The sequence below is a fragment of the Anolis sagrei genome, chromosome 5 (genome assembly GCF_037176765.1).
Source record: "Anolis sagrei isolate rAnoSag1 chromosome 5, rAnoSag1.mat, whole genome shotgun sequence".
Lineage (NCBI taxonomy): Eukaryota > Metazoa > Chordata > Lepidosauria > Squamata > Dactyloidae > Anolis > Anolis sagrei.
This window is the reverse complement of record NC_090025.1, coordinates 123,074,402-123,101,031: the sequence shown is the minus strand read 5'-3', so window position 1 is coordinate 123,101,031 and position 26,630 is coordinate 123,074,402. Positions and strand designations below refer to the sequence as shown.

The window sequence follows — 26,630 nt, the reverse complement described above, 5'->3', positions numbered from 1 at the left end:
TTGCCGGTTTAAAACACCATTCAGGTCAGTCCATTGTGGTCATTAAAACATTCTTTTCCCAGTTATTCCAACTTATTGTTCAAAAGCTTGACCCCACAGCCAGTTTTTTATGCAAGGTCAGGGTCCAATCTAATGTCATTGGGGAAGGAGTTTGTTCTAGGATTTCCCTCTTACATGCTCCTATATTGCAGACCCTGAAAATATTAGTTTGTGGTTGATACCTTCCAAAACATTCAGAGATATGATCCCCAAAACTCCTTTTTACAAATTTGGGGGGACCTCGTCATGCATGCTTTCATGTGCCAACTGAAAACTTCTATTAGTGCTTCTGTAACCAAGTGTCTGCATCTTCAAAGGAGTTCAGTTTCTCACTCTGATGTTGCATCTTTAATTTTTTTTCCCCAAAAGCATTAAATTCAGATCTCTTTCTGTGTAGGTTTAGTACTGAACCATAATGTGTGATTTATCTGCAAGCAATAGCAAGCCACGAAAAGTGGAAGGCATAGATAGGCTAGGGGATGCACATTCATAGCTCTTGTTTTTGTAGTCTCCTGTGATGCTTCAGTCAGCTGTTTCTAGGTAATAGGGCTTCTGTGAATAAACAGTGTTATTAGAGTTCATTAAGCTGCTTTTTTATCCATTCCTTGTGTTTCCAGGACATGATGTAGTGATCGTAGCAAAAGAACGTGGATGGAGGCAATAGGTTAAAGTTCTGAAAGAGGAGAAAGGTAGAATCATGCTCTCAAAACCAGGAATGAATAATTCCAGTGATTTAAACACATGCACATCAAAGCCATCTCTCCTGTAAAACTGGGGCAAGAAGAGCCATTGTCTATATATATAGAGACAGAAAGAGAGAGAAATTTCCTTTAAAATACAGTCTTTTAATTTGCACACACTTGTTGAAATGTTCCACTTTTATTCAGGAAAATCCCCTAACTGATTTGACAATTGTCTTTTTTCTTTTCTTATTTTAATGATGAATATACAAAATACTGCTCCTCTAGAAACCTAGCAAGCAATTTGGCATTTTGTAAGTAGAGAAACAATAGAGTTTGTCATTCCTCATTGTGCTCTGCCTCCACCACACTGGCAATCTTACAGGGCACTCCAATTAATTTATCCATATTTAAAGTGGACAGTCACTTCAACTGATCAATGGGAAACCAATTCCACTGCTAACTAGCTGTAACTAAATAACAGCCAGTTAACCGCATCACTGAGCTGCTGCCCATTGCATGCAAACAGATAAAGAACACATCTGTGGCTTGCATTTTTAAAATGAGTGTAGAAAAGAAAGTAAGAAAACAATCCTCAAACATGAGTCTTTGTAGTGTCAGAAAGGTAGATCTGTCAAGAACAAGCCATACCCTAGGTTAAAAGACTCAGTTGATAGAGTCAGATATCCTAATTCTTTTGCTGTTAGAAATATTTCTGTATCATCACCACCACTACCACCACCATCATCATCATCATCTTTTCTATCCTGCCTTTTCTCCCATAGGGACTCAAGGCAAGTAATAATAACATGACACAACCCAATACAATTTAAAAACAAGGAAAATACAAAAATTAAAGAAAAACAATTTCATATTTGTGTCATGTTTGCTCCCCTACATGTATTTTTATTTCTTTGCTGTTATCTCCCATCACATTGATTTTGACCTATGATGACCCTAGAAATGAGAGAACCCCAAGAGCCCTAGGCTGCAACAGCACTGTAGAATTAAGGCAATTTGTCATCATTTTAACTGTCACGGCTCAATGCTGTGGACCAGCTCTTTAATAATCTGTCATCGTCATTTTGAATTTTAGTCCCATCTTCTAGGGTGTTAGCTACCCCTTCTAATTTGATGTCAATTACATATTGTTAAGCATTCCTAATAGGGCTGGGCGGTTTCATTCGTTAATTTCATAATTCGTTATTAATTCGTTATTTTTTTTATAATGAAGCGATATTGAACCATTCAGGAGCAACTAAAAAACGAAACGAATTTTTCCAATTCGTTTCGTAATTGTTTCGAAATTGTTTCGAAATTGTTTCGTTATTATTTCGTTATTATTTCCGTATGTCTGGTGCAAGTTTTATAGTCGTTGTTTGTTTTATCAGTGATAAAAATAAATTAGCACACCAACAGTCAACAACAGAGGGAGAGGGAAGCTTCAGAAGTTCCCCCTGTCCCATTTGGAGGGTTTTTTTAGCGTATTGCGCAATCGCGTCCGCCATTAACGAATCGATTCGTTATTGTTTCGAAATTGTTTCATAATTTCTGAAATTTTGTAAATATCAAACTTTTTAAAAGAAAAATTTCGGAATTCTTTTAAATAACGAAACGCAAAAACCCCCTAAAAACGAATCGAATTTAGAAACAAAATTTTCCGTGGTTGGACAGCCCTAATTCCTAATAAAGGGAGAAAAATGCAGCCACATGTGATAAGTCTCCCCAGTCCATGAACTTTCCAGCACTTGGCAAAATTTGTTTCTTGAACAATAGCTTCCAGAATCCCATCCATCCAACATAGCTAGTGAGTAGGCAGACCTTGGGGTTGTAGCCTTAAAATCAACATTCCCAGGTTCTGGGCTGTTGTATGAAAAAAATTGTTAACTCTATATCCCATACAGCATTCTTCCATGTGACCACTTCCTCGAATGATCCCCAAAGGACCCATATGAAAGGGCTCATGGGGTGGGGCAGATTATGGAGTATGATGCTGGGACCCCTCTTTACATGTTAAATTGGGAGAATTCAAATGCAGTCGCATCACCATGTTCAGTGGCAGCTACTACAAGGATAACTGCCACATATTTCAACAACTTCATGTGCACCAAGAGTATAACTTTGAAGATCTTTGAGGACAGAATAGTGGGGTAAAGGACTGCCCTATAATATAACTCTGGATAGGAAGTTAACAAGTCAACAAGATATTATGATGGAAATAGTGGTATTTTACTCTGTCCAGGCCCATAGCCAGGATTTTGATTTGGGAGGGGCTGAGTTTGTTGTTGTTCATTCGTTCAGTCATTTCTGACTCTTCGTGACCTCATGGACCAACCCACTCCAGAGCTCCCTGTTGGCCATCACCACCCCCAGCTCCTTCAAGGTCAATCCAGTCACTTCAAGGATGCCATCCATCCATCTTGCCCTTGGTCGGCCCCTCTTGCTTTTTCCTTCCATTTTCCCCAGCATCATTGTCTTCTCTAAGTTTTCCTTTCTTCTCATGATATGGCCAAAGTACTTCATCTTTGTGTCTACTATCCTTCCCTCCAATGAGCAGTCGGGCTTTATTTCCTGAAGTATGGACCGGTTGGATCTTCTCACGGTCCTCCAACACCACAGTCCAAAAGCATCTATCTTCCTTCACTCAGCCTTCCCTAAGGTCCAGCTCTCACATCCATAGGTGACTATGGGGAATACCATTTCTTTAACTATATGGATCTTTGTTGCCAGTGTGATGTCTCTACTCTTCACTATTTTATCAAGATTGGGCATTGCTCTCCTCCCAAGAAGTAAGCGTCTCCTGATTTCCTGGCTGCAGTCTGGAAAAGTTTGAAGACAACTTTTCTTCATGGTGAACCCACTATTTCCAGGGGGGACTTCTTTGCTGCTTCATTATGGTCTGGCAATGGCCCTGGGCTCTTGGAGGCTATTCCAGCAGAACACACACACTGTCAAGTTTAATCAAGCTGATCAGGCTTTGAGTATAGGCCCCATGGCAAATTGCCTATCCAATGAACACCCTAGATAAGCATGGAGAATCTTTTCTCCAGAAGGTTGGCATTGCCCTAGTGACACTTGCTATGAAATTAATGATGGTCTACAATAATCTGCATTGATGGGAGGACTGCACATGCCAGCGAGGCCACAAATTTAAAAGTTATTCCAGGAATGAATCCCAATAAAATCACAAAACCAGCACTTTCAGCATTTACTCTTATGTAGTGGGTGCCTTTATAATATAGTCTAGATGCACACTGACTTGGCATGAAACACTACACTAAGCAGACATGGAGATGTCATTTCTCCCCATGATATTGACAGCACTGCTGGTATAGGATGTAACCCAATAATTGTGCCTATATCCTTGTATGATGTTGCTTTATAACTGTTGGCAGACTAGAAAATACAAAGGTAACCGTTGTATTAGGCCATAACACTGTGTAGGACAAGGCGGTCCTGTTCAGGGTTGGCTTGACATGCCTTCCTCTTGGCACATTTCTCCCTGTTGCCCTCCATCCATGCCTTTTTGAATTCTGCAGCACTGCTGGACACAGCTGACCTCCAGTTAGAGAGCTCAAGGGCCAGGACTTCCCAGTTCTCAGTGTCTATGCCACAGTTTTTAAGGCTGGCTATAAGCCCATCTTTAAATCTCTTTTCCTGTCCACCAATGTTACATTTCCTGTTCTTGAGTTGGGAGTTTAGTAACTGCCTTGGAAGATCGGGCATTCAAACAACGTAGCCAGTCCAGCAGAGTTGATGGCATAGGAGCATCACTTCAGTGCTGGTGGTCTTTGCTTCTTCTAACACACTAACATTTTTCCGTTTGTCTTCCCAAGAGACTTGTAGGATTTTTCGGAGGCAACACTGATGGAATAATTCCAGGAGTTGCATGTGATGTCTGTAGACAGTCCATGCTTCACAGGCGTACAGCAGGGTTGGGAAGAATTGTAGAGTTGAAAGAGACTTCATGGGCCATGCAGTCCAACCCTCTGCCAAGAAGCAGGATAATCACATTCAAAGCACCTCCGACAGATGGCCATCCAGTCTCTGTTTAAAAGCCTACACACTTCGGGGTAAACAGTTCCACTGCTGAACAGCTCTCACAGTCAGGAAGTTCTTCCTAATGTTCAGGTGGAATCTCCTTTCCTGTAGTTTGGAGACATTGCTCCATGTCCTAGTCTCCAGGGCAGCAGAGACTTCCCTATGACTTCCTCTCACATATTTATACATGGCTATCATGTTTCCTCTCAGTCTTCTCTTCTGCAGGATAAACATGCTCAGCTCTTTAAGCCGCTCCTCATAGGGCTTGTTTTCCAGACCCATTATCATTTTAGTCACCCTCCTCTTCCAGCTTCTTATCATCTCCCTTCAATTGTGGTGCCCAGAATTGGACACAGTATTCTATGTGTGGTCTAACCAAGGTAGAACAGAGAGGTAGCATGACTTCCCTGGATCTAGACAATATACTCCTATTTATGCAGGCCAAAATCCCATGGCTTTTTTTAGCTGCGCATCACATTGTTGTCTCATGTTTAACTTGTTGTCCACAAGGAATCCAAGATCTTTTTCACACATACTGCTGTCGAGCCAGGAGTCCCCCATTCTGTGTCTTTGCATTTCATTTTTTCTACCTAGTAGAATATCTTGCATTTGTCCCAATTGAACTACATTATGTTAGTTTTGGCCCATCTCTCTAATCTGTACAATAGAACAATAGCTTTATAAACAAGCACCTTTGTCTCCCTTCAGATGTCCCAGTCCTCAAACACACTTTGCTTCAAACATCATGTTACACAGACTCCAGTGGAGGTGACAATCTCTCTTTGATTCACAGGCTGACCCTTAGGTTTGAAGAGGGTAATCTGTCAAAGTTCCCTGAAGGATGAGAGGGACACAACTGCTGTTGCTGGAATGGAGAAGACACATTGCAGAAGACCAGTATTGGAGAAAGGACTACATCAGAAGTGGCAACAAAACAGGCCAAAAGCACATGGATAGAGAATACTGGCAGGGACATGGCTGAAAACGGGATAGCTAGTCCACTGATTTAAGCATACCCCACTGGCTAGGCCAGCATAGCTGTGCCCTGATATGACCCAGGAAATCCAAAAACAGAAGAATTGTACAGGCTTATAACAACAGAGCACAAGCCAAAGAAAATTTACTGTGGGAAAATATTTGTTTCTCATATATTTCGCTTACCACAACACTGTATGAGAATTCGTGGTTTTAAAATGACTGTTCAAAAGCAGTCTTTCTAAAGAGGTAAAACTGTGGAGGCAGTATGGTTACTCATCCTTTATAGATCAAGATGTTTAAAGTTTTAGGGAATGAAAAAGGCAGCAAAGCTGTCTTCAATCCTTCTGGGTTGTCCAGATGACTGCTAAAAATGTGTGCAAAAATAACAGCTCCCCTCCTTTTTCAGAATCGTTTCAGCTTGGTTTTTGCAGTATACACACACTGTCATGTTTAACTACAGCTGATGATTTAATATCAATATGGCTAAAGAATCATCCTTTGAATCACTTCGGTTTGACTCTCAGCTGTTTCAAGAGTCATTTCAAGGCTGTTACTCTTCATGTCACTTCCCAGAAATTTGAAATTCCTGCAGTCACTCAAAAACACAAGACTACCCGTTGACAACGTGCAACAAATAAAGGCTAATGTGTCATATGGCAATTCAGTGCTGTGCTGAATCCTTTTCCTTCAGCTCCTGCAAATGAATCATCCTTATTCTGCTTTCCTAAAAAAAAAATATACGTAAATAAAGCTCAGAGCAACATCTCATGTTGTTTGATCTCTTAAGGAGTAATAATCCTAATTGTTTCAAGAACAGGAGCATGAACTACAGCAATAGGGGGTAACATTTCAGATTTCAAAAAGGATGTGCGAGTAAAATCCCAGGGAAATGTAGCACTCCTACAATCTCCCAGCTGACAAGTCCACTACTCATCTTGGCTGACAAATTCTGAGGATTGTAGTCAAAAATTAACTTTTCTAAACTCGTGAGGGGCCTAAATTTGCAGCAAGGTTAAAAGGACTTCGATGTCTTCAAATTTGACCCTTGATTAACCTCCAGCACATTACCTTTATCTACACTTCCAACCACAAGGATTTTTAATCTAAGCAGAGAAAGGAACACATCATTCAACAATATAAGGGTGTCCCTGTCTTCAACATATATTCTCTGTTTGATAATATCAACAGTAAAGACATATAGGCTTCTGCAGTAAATTTTTAATCTTTGTTGTTGTTTTTGTTCTTAATTCCTATAACTTAACATACATATCACAATCGGTTGCTGAGAGTTTTCCGGGCTGTATGGCTATGTTCCAGAAGCATTCTCTCCTGACATTCACACACATCTATGGCAGGCATCCTTAGAGGTTGTGAAGTCTGTTGGAAACTAGGCAACTGAGGTTTATATATCTGTGGAATGTCCAGGGTGGGAGAAAGACCTCTTGTCTGTTGGAGGCAAGTGTGAATGTTTCAATTTACGACTTTGATTAGCATTGAATAGCCTTGGAGCTTCAAAGCCTGGCTGCTTCCTGCCTGGGGAATCCTTTGTTGGGAGGTATTAGCTGGCCCTGGAATTCCCCTGCTTTCTGAGTGTCATTCTTTATTTGCTGTCCCGATTTTAGAGGTTTTTTAAATGCCGGTAGCCAGTTTTTGTTCATTTTCATGGTTTCCTCCTTCTGATGAAATTGTCCACATGCTTCAGGATTTCAATGAGTTCTCTGTGTAGTCTGACATGGTGGTTGTTAGAGTGGTCCAGCATTTCTATGTTCTCAAATAATATGCTGTGTCCAGGTTGGTTCATCAAGTGCTCTGCTATGGCTGACTTTTCAGGTTGAAATAGTCTGCACTGCCTTTCATTTTCCTTGATTCATGTTTGGGAGCTGAGTTTGGTGGTCTCTATGTAGACTTGTCCACAGCTGCATGGTATATGGTAGACTCCTGCAGAAGTGAGAGGATCCCTCTTGTCCTTTTGCCGAACGAAGCATTTGTTGGATTTCCTTGGTGGGTCTGTAGATAGTTTGTATGTTGTGTTTCCTCATTAGCTTCCCCATGGGGTCAGTGGTTCCCTTGATGTATGGCAAGAACACTTTTCCTCTGGGTGGATCTTTGTCTTTACTCGTGTGGCTTGTTCTTGGTCTTGCAGCTCTTCTGATGTCTGTGGTGAAGAACATATCAGATTGTTTTATTGTGAACACTCCATTAAATTTTTTATAGGCTACCAAGGTGAAGATATTAACAACATATTAGTTTTTTGTGCTTTTTCTGGTTCCTCCTGTTTCTTGCTCATGAGGGCCTCTTCTACAGTACCATATAATCCAGATTATCAAAGCAAATAATCTATATTGGATTATCAGATTTGAACTGGATGATAGGAGTCTACACTGCCATATAATGCAGTTCAAAGCAGATAATCTGAATTATAGATAGATCGATAGATAGATAGATAGTAAGTAGAAGGGGTCAAGGTTTCAACTTTGGAGTTCCAAAGATTGCTTCATGAGCATCCACAGACAATGGACACATCTACACTGATTACTTAATGAAAAGAGCCCATGAATCAGCTCTGTGGTTGCCAAACTACACATGGAGTTGACCCAGGGCAACCAGGGCAAGGCCACCTTAGCATGGCTTTGACCTGTGTTAATCAAATGTGTGGGTTGCTCTGAATTTTGTTTCATAATTCAGAGCACCCACCCCACAACTTCTGGGCCTGATAAACAGTTGGGCCAGTTCCAAGAGGAAATTGGCTGCAACTGTTCACATGGCTATCCTGTGTTCCCAGGCTAGAGAGGCCTGGGAAGACAGTATGGAACGTGCTTTCCCCTCCTATTTTCCTTATCACAGTGGTCTCTGGGTGTGCCATGGTCCTATCAGTCACTCGACAACTTGGGGTGATCCCAGTCAGGGTGAGGAGGTGATCAGAGAAGGGAGGGGAGAGAGGAGGGGGAGATTCCTCCTCTGCTCGCTCATACCTCCATCATTGCTCGGGCATCCCAAGCAATGTCAACCCAGGTAGTGAGTGATCAGCAGGATCCATGTCACACCTGGAGACCATCGTGACATGGAGAAAAGAAAGGGGTAGTAAGTGTAACCATCTGATGGTGCTGAACAAGGTTCAGTGTCACTGGGTGATGAGAACTCCTTTCTGCCTCTGCAGCAGCTAAGAGGATGGCTGTGCAAACCATCCCATGGCTGATCAAGTATATGCCACACTGGACCATTTATTTATTTATTGTATTTATATTCCACCCTTCTCACCCCGAAGAGGACTCAGGGCAGATCACAATGAACAAATACATGGCAAACATTCAGTGCCGTTGACATACAAGACATACAGACAGATAGAGGCCATTCAGCAGTTCTTCCGCTTTGGATCCTGGAGGTTGCTATTTCAGGGTTGATCCTGGATCACCCCTGAAATAGCAGACCAATGTAAATTGCCCAATGTTTAGAATTCTCTTAGTGACATATAAGTGTCCCTTTTGCACAAGTATATCCTTTCTCAGGCACTTCCAGTATTTATATTCCTTTCCTGCTTTCATAGTGTCAAAAGCTGCTCCCTCCCAATGTACTGCAAAGGCCCTAAATCACCCTACATGGTCATTCTGTGCTGGTTCAGCCCCCCACCACAGGAACAAAGGGACAAATGTAGTCTCCTGCCTCTTTAAAGTTATCAACTTTTGCTGTATACTATTTGGGGAAATTATTCAACAAGTACTTCATAGGCTGGATTTACAATGCCATATAATTCAGTATCTGATCCCAGATTATCTGCTTTAAACAGGATTATATAAATCTACACTGCTATATAATCCAGCGTAGAAGGGGCAAATTCTACAATTTTGTTACACCTGATTAAAATAGACCAGCTGAACCATGGAATTTACTGTTGTGTTGACTTCCCATGCAACATTTGGTCCAATGGATCTATAGTTGGGACTAGTCGATAGGATTCCAGATAATATGAAAGAAAAGCCTTCTTTTTTGTGCCACCACAATTGTGGATTACTCACTTGACATTATATTCTTTTCAAGGGTCTGAAGAACAAGGGTCTGGAGAACAAGCCCTATGAGGAGTGGCTTAAAGAGCTAGGCATGTTTAGCCTGAAGAAGAGAAGGCTGAGAGGAGACATAGTAGCCATGTATAAATATGTGAGAGGAAGCCACAGGGAGGAGGGAGCAAGCTTGTTTTCTGCTGCCCTGGAGACTAGGATGCGGAACAATGGCTTCAAACTACAAGAAAGGAAATTCCATATGAACATTCGGAAGAACTTCCTGATTGTGAGAGTTGTTCAGCAGTGGAACTCTCTGCCTCAGCGTGTGGTGAAGGCTCCTTCTTTGGAGGCCTTTAAACAGAAGATGGATGGCCATCTGTCAGAGGTGCTTTGAATGCAATTTTCCTGCTTCTTGGCAGGGGATTGGACTGGAAGGCCCATGAGGTCTCTTCCAACTCTAGGATTCTATGAGTCTATGAATAAAAAAAATGTTAGCCCATTATTTTAAACTAGTTGACTAAACCCGTTGATGTGAGCTGTCTCTTTATATTGCAATACAAAGTGTTATTTTACAGGGGTTATTTATTCTTTTAACATTTTTAACCATGTTTGGATTTTCTAAACACTGTTTTTGTAAGACAAGGAAGAAGGCATTTAAATAAAAAAAAATCCAATCTATAATTCAGTTATCCAAGCGAGGGGGGGGGGGGGAGAGAAAGAAAACTTCTCCCCGCTCCCATGTGAAATGTTATTTCAATGACAGGGCAAAGAAAATAAAAAATAAAAAGACATGTAACAACACAAGAAAATCATTATAGAGATGAAGAAACTCAGCACTTCCAATGCTTAATATATCATAGAAGGGCTTCTATATAGCTTAGATACGCTCTACACAGCTGGAGTAAAATAGCCTTAGGAAAGTTTCTCTTTCTGGTAGTCAGTGCATGTTTTACTAAGCTTTTATTTTGGCAGCTTACCCATCTTTACTTAATTACTGGTTTTCTGCTATGAATTAAATAAGGTATTTTGTGTGAAGCAAGCTTGTCCTTAAAGATTATCAAATAACAGCCGAGGCTCTGACAATGGCCCCACACATGGGAGTCAGTTCCCCATGGTGTAATCCCATGACATTCAGCAGTATGCATGAATATTTCAGCAACTTTGGTAGTGCTGGTTACAATGAGCATCCAGTTAGTGATCATCTCATGTCAGAAAGAGCTCACTGGAATTCATGATCACAGTTATGAATGCATTCGTAACTGATTCATATTCATGTTCCTTATATATTCACAACTGTGGCAATAGTGTAGGGAATACATAGAAATCATGAATGTTCCTTAGTCCTGCCTTAGTGGGCTTCTACCAGTTCTCCTGTTAATCAGGTAATTGACATTTCCACCCTCTCCTGATCTCAGGCCCCATCTATTCTGCTTATTTGGCAGTGTAGACTGATATAATCCAGTTCAAAACAGCTAATCTGGATTTTATATGGCTGTGTAGATGGGGTCTCGGTGCAAGGAGGAATTGTGACAGGGCTTCTGCTTCTGAGGGTTCTTCCAGACCTGAATCCCAGGCCTGAATCCCAGGAGAAACTGGGATATTTTGAGATTGAGGCCCTATATCCATCCCAAAACCTGGGCTCTCCTGGGGGCGGGGGGAGGTACAGTGTGGCTAAATGCCTTCCCAAGTCAATCAAAAATCCAACCCTCCAAACCTCTTGATGCATCATTTTTACACATCAGGAAGCTTCACCTTCAGAACACTTTTTGTATCATTTTAAAACAGAGAAAGAACATCTAGAAGGCTGAACCTTCACCAGAGGTCCCTGAGCATGCAGCAAGGTCCCTCGTGAAAGTTTTTGAGGTAAATGGGTGGCTGGGAGGGGAGAATGGGGGCGCCATCCTGTTCTTTCAGGCTCTTGGGGATCACAGTAGGGATTGACTCCCAGGATCGCAGAAGTAATCCCAGGAGTCAATCACCACAGGGCCCACACCTGTAAAGATCCAAACTTTATATTAAGGTCCAGATCTTTCCAGGTATTTTATTAATTTAATTGATCCTGGGAAATCAACATTTACTCAAGATTAATTCAGGTTTACCCAAGACATCATTTGGATGCCTAAGTAAACCCATGACAGGTCCAGTGTTTTGGGCCTGTCTGGAAGAGCCCTGATTGTTATACCAGAGATCATGGGCAGGAGATTGACAACAGAACCCATTTGTTTATAGTGGCTAATGACTGGTAAGGTGGGACGTTTGGGGAGACTCAGGAACATGACTGTCTTTATAGAGTCTATCCATTTGTAATGTGGTCTTCCTCTTTTCCTACAGTTTTCAACCTCAACCTTACCTTATGACTCATGTCTTCTCATGATTAGTCCAAAGTGTAACAGTCTCTGTTTAGTCATCTAGGCAGAGTTCAAGCTTGATTTGCTCTTTCACCCATTTATTTGACCTCTTTAGCAGTCTACAGTACACAGAAAAATCTTCATCTTATGTCCTTATTCCTTAACTACAATTTGCGCTATCCCATTCTTTTATCTTGTTTACAGTTTGGCCATGTCTTGCAGCACTTGTCACCATAGGTAATTGGGTGTTATTCTGAGTTTTAAATTGTTGTTTTTATATACTATTGTTTTCTACTTTTTATTGTACTGTGTGTTTATTTTATGCTTTGTTTTAGGCACTTTTTGTCAGAGAAACCAAGGTTGGGGGTGAAATAAGTACATTTGGGAGTTGTGGCTAGTTGTATGGATGCATTTAGGGTAATATAACATCTGGGTGGAAAAAGAAGTTGAGAGTTCATTAGGCGCCCTGAATCGCTTCGGGAAGATGGAGGTGGGGTACAAAAATAAAATTATTGTTATTTATTATAATTATTATCATTATTATTATTCTATAGCACCACATTTCAAATTAGTTTTCTTCTTCAGAGCTTTCTCCCCTTCCCAAATTTCACAACAATACCAAACTAAGTAGCTGTTCTAGAATTTAGGCTGCAGTTTCTTTCACAGGAAAAAAGGATACATTTTGTGTATACTACTACAAATTGTTTTTGAAAATAGTGCTGTTTTTGAAAAGTTTCTCACAGCAAGGAGATACTTCCTAATATTATTTATTGCTTCTTTTGAGAATTAAATAAATGAAGAATATTAATCCTATTAAAAATTCAGCTGCCATTGACCAATTCCGAGTAAATCACTATGGCTGGATCTACACTGGCCTATATCCCAGGATCTGATCCCAGATTATCTGCTTTGAACTGGATTATTTCTATACACTTCCAGATAATCCAGTTCAAAGCTGATTATCTGGGATCGGATCCTGGGATATAGGCCAGTGTAGATCCAGCCTTTGTCATTGAGAGGTAATAGACATTGTTGAAGTAAGAGCCAGTAAACCTCCCAATGAACTCTCAACTGCTCTTTCTACCCAGATGTTATATTACCCTAAATGCATCCATACAACTAGCCACAACTCCCAAATGTACTTATTTCACCCCCAACCTTGGTTTCTCTGCCTCTTTAGGGACTAAACCTTGTGGTTAGAAGCAGTGTCACCTTTATGTTCTGCACGTCTCCAGAATACTGTTAGCACAGAATAAATGTTCACATAATAAGGGAAGCATCACTGCAGGACAATTTTTCAAGTGTTTTGGGATACATCAGTGCCATCTAGTGGAACACATCTTTATTTCTTCATAGGGTGTCAAACAATCAGTCTGTTTGACAAAATGAAGAATAGGATTGTGAAGATTATGCTGAACAGCAAGTTCAGCAATAGATTTATGAAATTAAATTATATTGTAAAATCACTTTGGTTCTTCGGTTGCTTTGTCAGATAGTGGCAGAAAAAAGTTGTCTAGAAGAGGTCTGGGATGATTTATTGCAGTTTGAAACAATTCTCATGGGTGTTCATTCATGACTGGGTACAATTGTCTTCCAGAGGTAGAGTCTGGTGGTGGATCCATAAATGACTGGGAAGATCAGTTGTGGATCCATGCGGTCTTTCACACCAAGGACACAGATTTCCAGATGGAAGGTGGTCATGACAAGGGTTTGCTTGATGTTCCTCTTGGCACATTTCTTCCTGTTCACCCTGTATTCATGTATCTTCAAAATCCATTGCATCATTGGTAACACCAGTCACCAACTGTTAAGAAAAAAAGTATGACTCATTTATTTCATCATCCCTAGAAATAAACATTTGAAATAGATAAATATAGATGACAAATAGATTTCTGAAAAACATCTATTGTACAGTTCCACTTACCAGCTACACCTTCCTGTCAAGTATCTTACTCAGTGGCAAACCCACAACAGTTTCTGAAATTAATAATAATAATAAAAATAATAACAATAATAACAATAACAACAACAACACCATTGCTCAGATGATTCATTGGAACCTGTGCCACAAATAGCACCTGCCAAAGAACTTGTGGCATCACAAGCTGGAAAAAGTTACAGAAAATGAACATGGAAACTACTCTGGGACTTCCGAATTCAGACAGACAAGGTTTTGGAGCACAATACTCCTGACCTCACAATTGTGTTAAAAAAAAGAGTATGGATTGTCGATGTTGCAATCCCAGATGACAGCAGGATTGAAGAGAAACAACTGGAAAAGCTGACACGATATGAGGATTTAAAGATTGAACTGCAAAGACTCTAGCACAAGCCAGTAAAGGTGGTCCCAGTGGTGATCGGCACACTGGCTGAAGTGCCTAAAGACCTTAAACACAATCGGCACTGACAAGATTACCATCTGCCATCTGCAGAAGGCCACTTTACTGGGATCTGCACGCATTATTCGCCAATACATCACACAGTCCTAGACACTTGGGAAGTGTCTGACTTGTGAACCAATACAACTGCCAGCAGAGTGATCTTGTCTGTTGTGGACTCATCTTGTTGTATTTCAAATAATAATAATAATAATAATAATAATAATAATAATAATAATAACAACAACAACAACTTTATTTTTGTACCCCGCCTCCATCTCCCTGAAGGAGCCAAGCCCAATCAACATAGTTAAAATAATACATTAAAATTCATTAAAACAGCAACAATGAAAATTATAAGCATTCTTTGGTTGGACATGAAGTCATAGATCTGGAATCTTATTCAGAAAGCACAACTGCCAAGGGCCAGTAGTATCACATGGATGAGGAAATGCATAGTGCTCCAGATGATGGTGGACTATAGCCTGTCAGTATTGCTTCTGCTTTCAGTTGAAAATTTGAAGAACTTTACATTCTTCACTCTTTCCATAGTAGGTTATTATAAAGAAATAAGTGCTTTCTTTGTCCTGTAACTTAGTTTGAGTCTGTTTACACAGGCCCAAAGTCATAGTTTGCCAGAGATTCTTGGGGAGGATTCGACACAACCCATGGCTTTTGCTAACACCATTTAGCGCTGAATCAACCTGAATTAGGTCCATGTATCCTTTAGCCACAATAGAGCCAATTTGCCTCCCCCACTTTTGGGATAACTGGTCAGTGTAGAGGTGCTCTTAAAATCTTAATTTACAACCAGAGAATTAGGATTTAAGCATGACAGATTCATGCTTCAATAGTCCCGTTACTTTCAACTAAAGTCGACCCATCAAATCAATGACATTTACCTACATGTTGATTTACAATTCAACAATTGATACAATGGATCTACTCTAGTTGGGTCTAATTAATTACATTGAGGACAATGTAAGGAAGGAGGAAAAAGAAAAGCTATGGCTGCTACATTCCCACCCACCCCCAATGCCAGAAGATATTGCATCAAATATTATGCAAGTTCACACCACAGATGCTCAGCCCAACTGTACCATGATTAGCACTCTACCTCAAGAGCTAAGATCTGAGTCTGTTGTGCTAGACACTTGGCTTATTGTCAAATTGCTGTAATTATATGATTTAAAAATTTTAAAAGTAATTGGATTAACTGGATTGTATTAGTTTAGCATAAGCTGGTTGGCTAAGAAATAGAGTGGATACCATGTTTCACTGCATTCAAGAAAGTAAATGAAATATGGGGAAAATCTATTTAAGTGTCAAGAGATGTCAATGAAATCATTTGGAAGTGAACATATTGATGGTTCATACTCACACCTTATTCCCTCAGTTCTAAGTGTCCTTAAAGTCTTGGCAGTCGAAGTGGAAATCTGTGCAAAAAAAGAAAGGAAAGGAAAGGAAAGAGGGTGTTACCCTAATCCAGGAAGTTCCTCAAACCTACAGAATATGTCTTTGTTCATGCTTCACACATTTCTATTTCTGATCTGATAGCAAGTGGATATTAGTGGTGTGCACAGTATTTGTTTCTTTTGTTTTATTTGTTGTTTTGTTCCTTTTGTTTTATTAATTGTGCATGAAACAGTAACATTCTCTAGGGCAGTGTTTCTCAACATGGGGGTCGGGACCCCTGAGGGGTTCAGGAGGGGGTGTCAGAGGGGTTTGAAGCTGGGACGGTCACAGAATCTCCAGCATATCATGGAATTCTGGGTGCTGTGACCCAAAAAGAAAGCTTTAAATTGCCTTTTTCAAGACAATGTGTGGCCTTTTCTCTTCTGCTGGCAACTTCCCTTGTTCTGGCATACATAGAAATGACAGTTCCCAAATTTCCAGCTGTCAGTGTCTGAGGACTGCAATGAAATTGACAAAATACAGAGTGATAACTGAATCAAGTCGATATGGAAATATTTGAGATGGAAAGATGATCCCTCTAATTTAAGATGAGGCAGAGAATACTTTGCAGTCAGGAATAGTTCTATCAAGTTGATTTCATTTAAACTGCCGGGTTCCATCCTATGGAATTCTAGGATTTGTACTTTAGTGAGATACTGGAGTTGGAGACCTCTGAACTCCTCTGAACTGTAGCTCTAGAGCTCCCCAACAAAGAACTTTAAATACCTCACTAAACTATACATTGCAAGATTCTGTAGGAACAGAGTCACAACTTTTCAATTATCAATTATATTTTGAGGCTGTCACTTTTCCCCCCACTTTTCCCCTCAGTGTGAGACTTCACATGCAATGGAAAAGAAATGGATTGAAAGATCCAACCCCAGAATCAAACATGGGTCCTTTTATACTGATTTTAGATGCTTCCTGTTACAAAATGGGCTTCCTTCTGAAAACAACAGAATTGAAGCCAGGCTGAAGCTGAAATGTCACAGGGGCTTCAGGTTTCACAATAGCTATGGAAGAAAGAAAAGGAGAGTGCACCCATTAGGTCATGTTTTATAAAAATGCTTAAGACAGGAAAGAATGGGAGGTGACAGCTCAAACTTCCAGTCCAAAGGAAGGTTTTAGAAGAGACGTTTTGAACTCTTCTTTGGGGTAAGGCAAGGATGGGTTACATTTTGCCAGTAGTAAAAATTTTGCTTGCAAAGCAAGTGTCATTTTCTTATAAAGCATGTATTTACAATGGAAGAAAAAGAATAATAAAACACTCCTCTGAAAAATACCAGATTTTTTGTAAAGAGATCTTGATGGCATATGTATCCTTTAAGAGCATTTTTTTTAAACAACAACAACCTTTGACTATCTAGCTGAAACCAATAGTTTACATCTAATACCTTGTATGCTTGAAAAGTCAGGAAATAAAAATATTCCTTCGTCAGTGAAGCTGCTAATACTTTCTGCTGTACAGTCCAAAACATATTTTATTCAAAAGCATATATCAAGCTATAATTCCGAAAAGTGTCTGCTTTTTTAGGGCTTCTGTGTTTACTTTGAGACAGGTGGCTCTACATCTCCATCAGAAAGACTTGTATGATTTAAAAAGTCTTTCCAGTGCAAAGCAAATTAAACACTGTGATGAAGTGGTTTGATCATTGGACTTGGGTTCAAATCCCGACTCAGTTGTGAAACCCATTGGATGGCATTTGGCAAGTCTCACTCTTTCAGCCTCAAGGTGCATCTATGCAGACCATACAATGCAGCTTGAAGACAGCTCAAGGGTGGGGTGTCCACAAAGTGCACACCCTATAATGCACGTTGTTGCACACATTAAGCCTGAAACAGCATGTTAAAAAAGTGCACCAGAACGTCTGGTATACGACAGATAATACACTGCAGCCGGTCAGAGTATATTTCATGCAGAGTTCGAAACCGGCATATGAAAATGTAAGCACTTATCAAGATACCTCTAATGCTGACACATTTTTAAAAATACTGAAACACTCTGGCCAGAAGGTAAATAAGTACTCCCCCAGCAGCAAGCATGTAGTGGGGGAGGGGGGCTTGAGGGGCTTCAGCCCCCCCCCCCCCAAATTCTCATGGCGGTCTGCGAGAAGGCCTTACTGATGCATTATTTAAACTGTTATGTTTATTCATATCATGATCTGATCACTATGCTCAATATATTCCATATGCATGGGGGTATTGGGGTAATGATACAAAAGGATTGCTAGGGTAGACCCTCTTTCACTCAGACTCACCCCCCCCCCCCTGAATCAAACTCAGCCCCTCCCAAATCAAAATCCTGGCTACGGGCCTGCCCAGCAGGGAAACCACATCATTACCATGGGGACTCTCTTTATCAGCTCCTTTGTTATTATTTCCTGTATCCCACCACTGTCCAGCGCTGATCCTGAATGGACATGCTGATGTGCATCTGTGCATCTCAACAGATGGGTTAAAGAAAGAGATTCCCAGGATCAGTTCTGATCCACAATCAGTAGCTACTAGGGGTGTGCAATTTGGCAAAAACCTGTACTGGTTTTGGTGCCTGGTTTTCGGCTGTCCCCTTATTCCATTTTTAGGGAACTTCCCAAATTTGGAAGTGGATTCTGTTTTTATTCTGGAAAGATTCGGTCCATTGCTGCCAATGGGGAAAATTTAGAGGCTCATTTCTCTGTCATATTTAGGCTTACTAGCATGAAGCTCACCTCACTTGTAGGCTACATGTACTTCTGCAAGACTGCCAATTTTCAGAATGTTTCACTAATCCACTGATGTTTTGGAATTTTTTAAAGTTTTTATCATAACATTTAAAAAAACACAGTTCTGGGAACTGAAGTCCCAAGTGCACACCACAAGACAGGAGGAGAATTGATGGACATAGAAAATCAGGCATCTGATTGGCTGAGAAAGAAAGTGAGAAACACACTCACAGGGTAACCTGCCCACACACCACCACTTCCGCCTCAGATAGAGTGCCGCTAAGCCCCATTGGTCCCCATTATTAGCCACCATTCGCTGAAAAGATCTGGCTGCTGTGATCTGTACTGGCTATGGCTTCAGTTGCCTTGAGCCATGCTCATTTTCATGCATTCGGCAACTGAATCTGCTAAGTCATTCAAATCTGGTACATAAAAACTAAATTGTGTACACCCCTAGTACCTACCATCCCAGCCTATGGTGTTTATGTAGGTGCTACAAAGCAAAATTGGTTTGTTTTCATCTACCTCCAAACTTCATAATAGCATCACTGTGGGAGCATCCTCAGATAAAGTTAAATAAATCCCCAAACAAATTTTGTCAAGAAAAATCTGAGATAGTTTTGCCTTAGTGTTAACATTGGTCAGAAATAACTTGAAGGCATAAAACAACAACAAATATAGCCCCAGAAGACAAAAGTCCTTTGTCTCACCCTGGTCATTCCACAGATATATAAACCCATTTTTCCTACTTCCAACAGACCTCACTACCTCTGAGGATGCTTGCCATAGATGCAGGTGTAACGTCAGGAGAAAAATTGCCTCCAGAACATGGCCATACAGCCCGGAAAAACCTACAACAACCCAGTGATTCCGGCCATGAAAGCCTTCGACAATACATTGAACAAATATAGAGTTAAAGATAACTAAATGCATGTAGCATATTTTTTTGATATCCTACTGAAATATTACATTCCAGTAAACTAGATCTAATAGTATTGTCTATTCAAACAGATTATTTGGCAAAATCAACACTAATTTTAAAATCCACAATTGATCTGGGCTTAGTAACAAAAAATTCGCTGCTTCCTGTTTTGAGCATCAGCTGTTAATTTTAACACTCTGCCCAGGACAATATTCTTCTACATTCTCCAAAGCCTATAAATAAGGAAGGGAGATTAAGGGCTGATTTAATTAAGTTAAAAGCTTCATGAGGTGCCAGCTTTCAAAATAAAACTGGAGAAAGGCTTCAAAATTTATCCTCAATTTCCAGACATGGCAAACTTTCAATGTCTGTACTGCAGAGCTGGGAAACCGACCAATCTGCCTGGATGGGTCAGGAAAATGTCTAACAAGATGAGTTCTGGAATGAAGACAGTATATGTTTTATTACATTTTATAAAGGAAGGAAGAGAACTGAAAGATGCCGTGACAGCCCTCTGCTAGGCTAGCCTTATCACTAGGCAGAAGTTACAGGTTTATTAGATGCTGAGGGAAATTGGTGATAGCTTCTTGAACTCTTCAGATGTTTGCTTATGAAAAGAACAGAGCTTTGTATACCACTTGGTCTTATCTTCACCTTTAATAATAAGGTGTGATGGAAGCAGAGGCGGTCCTAGGTAATTTTCAACGGTAAGCAAACATTATTTTGGCACCCCCCCCCCCAACCAATCACTGATATATATTTTCTGTTTGTGTGGGAGTTCTATGGAGTTCGGAATGCTCTTTAATTGTAGGTGAACTATACATCCCAGTAACTACAACTCGCATATGTCAAGGTCTATTTTCCCCCAAGAGCGCCTCAAGAGCACTCCTGGGCAAAATCAACTATACTGCAAATGCTTACTTTGCATAATGGGTTGAGCCGCCCCTGGATGGAAGACACTTTTTCAAATGACAAAAGTTCGACTAATTTTCAAATGTCAGTCCAGATATCTTCTGTATGTTTTCTGGGGAAGGCGATTCCATTTTGTCCTTCACCTCAAGCCACAAATCGCTATGCTTTATTCACTACTGTTTCTGGACCTACTGTAATATAAGTAAAAGTGATATAAACCTATTGAGAAATGAAAATTCAGACAAAGCTTCTCTCTAGAAAACCTGAGAGGTAGTCGCTCATTCCCCTGACACCCCCCCCCCCCCCCAATCTATCTGTCTATCTATCTCACTGGTTCTCAGCCTGTGGGTCCCCAGATGTTTTGGTCTACAACTTCCAGAAATCCTAAAAGTTGATAAACTGGCTGGGATTTCTGGGATTTGTAGTGTAAAATACTGGGGATCCACAGCTTGAGAACCATTGATCTATATGGAGATCCTTGGATGCATTGTCATTATTAAAACATCATAAATACTAGCCTTTCAATCTAGCGGAAAGCTTCAGTGTGAGAGGAAAATGGGCTAAAAATAGAGCATTATATCAGATGAAAGCAAGGTACTTATTATAGAAACTAGCTGAAACTAGCGAATGTATTGGTAATCCCAGGACACTTTTTTGACCATCTGAACACTCCATTTATGTGTCCCTGCATGGCAGGAGGTTGGAATGGATGGTTCTTGTGGTCTCTTCCAACTCTATGGTTCTATGAAAACTCAGCAACACTTTCACTGCTCCATAGAATGGCCTTCAACGAATCCACAGGTCATAGCAATATCCATAATTTTGGCCTCAAAATTTGCTCTTGACTTATACTTGAGATTGACTTATAGACAAGTGTTTAAGTCATGTATGAAGTACAGCTGTATCTCACTGTAACTGATGAAGCATTACATCAGAGAAGTAGGTATTTCCTCATGCAAATATATACTCTTGTAGACAAGTTCAAAGAATATAGCTCACCCAATTTTTCTGACTGTTGTATGCTGAAATTAAAAATTAAACAGATATCATCATGGCCTGCATTTTTGACCCCTTTAAGATATTGGAAGGAGCATGTTGGTTAACACGGACTTTTGGTTTTACCCAGCAACACCATAATCATGTTCTTATTTTAATTTTTATAAATGGTTAGAAACATCCTTGTTCAGCTTATGTATCAAGGGGTACCTCTTTGTTCCACTCCATATTGTACAACTTGTAGATACCTGGCCTCTTTTAAACTCTTTCCTGATCACGTGAAACAGTATTTGTATACACGATCCATATCATAGTTCTGTGCAGACACCTGTTAGAAGAAAATGCAGTGACTGATGGAAGGACACTTGTGTACACTGTGAATCTCCTCTTTCAATCTCTAGACAAGGCCCAGTTTTAGTTATCTTAATACGGCTTTTTTCTTACAAATGCAGAAGGCAGTTTACTGAAGTGATTACTAACAGCTATCTGGATACATTCTACTTTCATGTTTTCCATAATGTATTTTTTTCCTCTTGGAAACATGCCTTTCCCTACCTTATTTTGAAGACTGCCATCAAGTGAGTGGGCTCCAGACATTCTGTAAAGTGTAGAAGGTGTCATGTCAACATGTTCTGGAGATTATCTGTATGAATCAGATGTCTGAAAGCATCTTCAGCATGTAAAATGAAGCGTTACTCATACCAGGAGACAATTTCTACTGACAAAGTACATTCAAATTAACCTCCCTCCTGCAACTGCCCATGACAATAATGTGTTTTGAAACCCTGTGCCAGGTCTCCCAAGGAGAAGCGAATGACAGGAAGACAGTTTTGCTACTGATTAGGAAATGCCTCAAATTAATATATCTTTATATATTTCTACAAGAAAGTTCATGGGAGGGGAAAATGTGTTCTCTCTCACTTAAAAGCAAAAACAGCTTGCTTGGACAACCTGCACTTTTGCATTGGGCAAACTAGGTGAACTGTAGAAAAATGTTATCTAACTCTATGACCCATGCAGTCAGGATCAGATTTGCAGTAGGCTTCTACTTTGGAGAAATGGCCTTTTAAATTATTCCCATGGGATGTAAATATGGAGAAACCTGATATTGCAATATATCGTGCATGCTGAGATGTGCCTTGCTCCATACATGATTTTATGAACTGAATCTGAAAGTACCCAGATTCTTAAGACTGACCACTGAACATGATGTCATCCAATGCAAGATCTTCACATATGTGAATTTGCATGTATTGTCACTTTTCAGGTTATTCTCTGGCTTTAACACAGACATGGGCAAATTCAGGCCCATGGGCCAGACATGACCCTTTGGGTTCTATGCCCCAGCCTCCATCTGCTTTGGCCTCCCTTTCAGTACGTGGATGCAGTGGCCCATCACGTCTCCAGGCTGAGAGGAGGGCCGAGGCAGACACACAGCTCTTCCAAGTACTCTCTGGAGAGCACTTAGCAATGGTGTGTTTGTCTCCCTCCCCTGATCCCAGGGGAAGATAGGCTGCTGTTTTCCCAGATCCCAGAAAAGAGCTGAGGAGAGGAACACATTGTTGACAATTGTGCTTGACAGTGACGTGTTTGTCTCCCTAGAGACAGAACCACCCCTTCCCTCTACCAGCCCCTCTAAGGCTCTAGCTCTTCCAGCCCACAACCCTCCCCGCTTCTGGACCACCACCCTGACTTTTCTGCCCCCCCCCCCCCCAAACACACACACACCACCTCCCAACCCAGCCCTTACAGCAAGGCCCATAAAGTGGCCCCAGGGCAAAAAAGTTTGCTCATGCCTACTTAACATATCATATTAGAACAAGTGAATCAGAGGTTTGCTATTGTGTTCCTCTTTATAAACAAATAAGTTCTAATAGTTTTCATTAAGTTGTTTCTGATGTAGGATGACCCTAAGGGAAACCAATTACAGAGTTTTCCTGAAAATATTAGTTGGGGGTGGGCTTTGCCTTTGCCTTCATCTGGGGCTGACAGTGTATCATTAAGTGGGTTCCATGGCTAGTGGGAATTCAAACTCTGGTCTCCAGAGTCATAGTCCAACACTCAAACTATTGCATCATGTTGGCTCTTTCATTAGGAGTAGCCTGTTGTAAAGGTAATGCACCCTGCATGGAATATACTCTGATGGGCTGTAGCACATCACCTGCTTGTTCTGGACTTTCTGGTGAGTTTTTAATGCTCTGTTTCCAGTTTGATGTGTACTGCAGTATGTATGGGGGTGTATGGGGGTGTACTTTTGCCATCTAATCCATACCATCTATGTTGCCTGTAAAATATTGGGAGTTGTAATTTAATGATTGACTTTTCCACCTAGTGTTACCCTAGTCTTGATGTGTTTAATGAAAATGTGCTCAGCAAATAAGTATACTGTCTTGCCTTTGAGCCTTACTTGGCACATGCCTCTTCTGGGATTAAATCTTCCAGATAAAATGAAGAACTAAGAGGCAAAGATGGTGCTGTATAGCATGTTATAAATCCTATTTATGTTTTTTGAGCTTTGAGCTGAAGATGGTTCAAAACCAACCTCCTGCATTCCCTTTCCCCCCCCCCCTTTTTTTTCCACATATGCAGCCTAACCTTTGGAGACATTCCATTTACATCAGCCTAACTTTGGAAAAAAATATATACATGGGAGCTCCTCTTCCAGAAAACTGTCTCAATGAACTATGTGGATGGATGTAGAATTATTTCCATTGTGTCTGTATTTGTAGTACCAGTTAAGCCTCCCTTACATATAATTTCAAAATACTCCAAAAACCAAAACTTTGCTGTCAACCATCAACTTCTTCTTCTGGGGAAAGGGAGCTAGTCACACATTCAGTGGCAGCTAATTTTTTCCTCAAGGAGAGGGCAAAGAGACTCCAGGGAGCAGGGAGGACTTAACTAAAATGCAAACATCCCAAAACATGATTCTTTAGGTAAAGGTAAAGTTTTTTCCCTGACAATAAGTCCAGTCATGTCCGACTCTGGGAGTTGGTGATCATCTCCATTTCTAAGCCAAAGAGCCAGCATTGTCCATAGACATCTCCAAGGTCATGTGGCCAGCATGACTGCAATAGGTACTGCCAGAGCAGTACCTATTGATCTACTCATATTTGCATGTTTTTGAACTGCTAGGTTGGCAGCCGCAATTCTTTATGAATAGTTTTTCTTTACTAGACAAACTATTTCACCACATCAGAGGATGAATCCACTATAAATCCAGTTTCTGCCTCCTGCAGAATTCTGGGATTTGTAGTTTAGGGAGGAGCATTTAACAGCCTCACTGAACTACAAACCCCAGAATTCTGAAGAAGGTAGAAATCAGATTTAAAGTGGATTCATGCTTTAATGTGATGAGACTGAAAGAGTATGTCTTTTCTAGTATCCACCATTCAGTAAAAAGACATCTTACCGCATCCAGATTCTGCACCTCATCAGAAATCCAGAGAACTCAGGGGAGGACGGGTATTTCAGATAGGTATTTTTACTGTGCTATTGTGAGGCATCTAGGCTCAGATACCTCTTGAATTATTGCCTCTTTTCCTCCATAGTATGTATCACCAAATAAAGCATGCAAAGGAATGATACAACTGTAAATGGTGCTGTTCACCATTTATACATTCCTGAGAAAAGACTGTAGCCTTGTTATTTATATTGTATACTCATTTCTAGTAAATACAGAATTAACATTCCTTCAATTACTTATCTGTATAATAAGACTTAACATTTTTTCCAGGATCTATAGTTCTTAAGGCATTTGATCTCAGCAGGTTTCTGTTGTAAACATGCTTTTTCTTGCTAGGGCAACGCTAATTTCCAGAAGCCATCAAACCAAATTATGCCAAGATTGATAGTCCAGCCTTCCATGGAGAGAGAGAATTAGACTATCTATCACTATCCTCAACAACACAGAGTTATGCATGCATTTGCCAACTGCATAGCAGATGGGTTCGTTTTCCTAAGCTATAGATACAATTTTCCATTATATACATACACCGTGTGACATCTAATTAAGGGATAAAAATTACTCCAGATCCTTAAAAGCACAAATCCAAGCAAGCAAGTTTGCATTAGGGAAAGAATGCAATGCTCTCTGAAAGGTTAATGTCATAATGAAAATGCAGTAGGAATCCAGTTGAGTGATTTCTACAGCTTTCAGAGATGGCTTAATGCAGCTTGGCTATTCATTGCATATTTTAACCATCCTTTCATACACAAACAGTGAAGGTGGTTAAAAAGAATTTGGTGCAGGGTGAGAACATGAAATGATGCACATTTGAAAGTGGTGAAGGAATGAAGCTTTTAATTTCTGTGAGATAACTGTCTGCATTAACTACTCTACTATGAAACAGCATATGTGTTGACAGTAAGGATATAGATCTTTTATTTTCATGTTCTTTTTAATCGCTTTAGCTCTATGAGCAAAATGCTGGTTGAAAGTTTAGAAAAGATGTTTGTATCAACTTCACATTTCCATACATAATATTAATGGTAGACATTAGTTATTTTAAAAAAATGTGGAACTAGTGGCAAAAATAACTGAGACCAGAAGTCTGTGTTGCTCCAGCTCACCTTTACTGTCCTCCCTGTACTGATGCTGGCAAACCCCTCCTGGCTAGAGAGAGGATGGGGAGGATAAGGCAGGCTGAGGGCATGAATAGCTGTTGGAAAAAGAGGATTCACCATCACAGTTTTTTTGATGATGATGACGATGATGATGATAATAATAATAATAATGACATCACGATTGTGGAAAAGAAAAAAGTCTGGATTATTGATGTTGCCATACCAGGTGACAGTCGCATTGAGGAAAAACAACAGGAAAAACTCAGCCGTTATCAAGACCTCAAAATCAAACTGCAAAGGCTCTGGCATAAACCACTCCAGGTGGCCCAGTGGTGATCGGCACACTGGGTGACGTGCCAAAAGATCTCAGCCGGCATTTGGAAACAATAAACATTGACAAAATCTCGATCTGTCAACTGCAAAAGGCCACCTTACTTAAATCTGTGCACGCGCACACACTTGGAGTTTGACACCCCTGCTGTAACCACTACACCAAATTATCTCTGACATCTACTTTGCCCAACAGAGTCAGCATCTCTTAGCAAGACTGGTGCTGAATTTGTGGATTAAAAAATGTGTCTAAAAATGACAAATGGTAGAATAAAAGAGACATTAGTG

General features: G+C 40.4%; 1 long non-coding RNA gene across 2 annotated transcripts; it reads right to left on the bottom strand.

The window, feature by feature from the left end:
* Window positions 1-13,582: 13,582 nt before the first annotated feature.
* Window positions 13,583-25,058, bottom strand: LOC132775395 (uncharacterized). Of its 2 annotated transcripts, XR_009631526.2 has the most exons (5): window positions 24,859-25,058; window positions 22,002-22,044; window positions 15,841-15,895; window positions 14,006-14,058; window positions 13,583-13,885 (listed from the first exon to the last, which is right to left on the bottom strand). It is a non-coding gene; the product is annotated as an uncharacterized lncRNA (long non-coding RNA). The 2 variants fall into 2 exon arrangements; XR_009631525.2 differs by lacking the exon at window positions 14,006-14,058.
* Window positions 25,059-26,630: the final 1,572 nt, after the last annotated feature.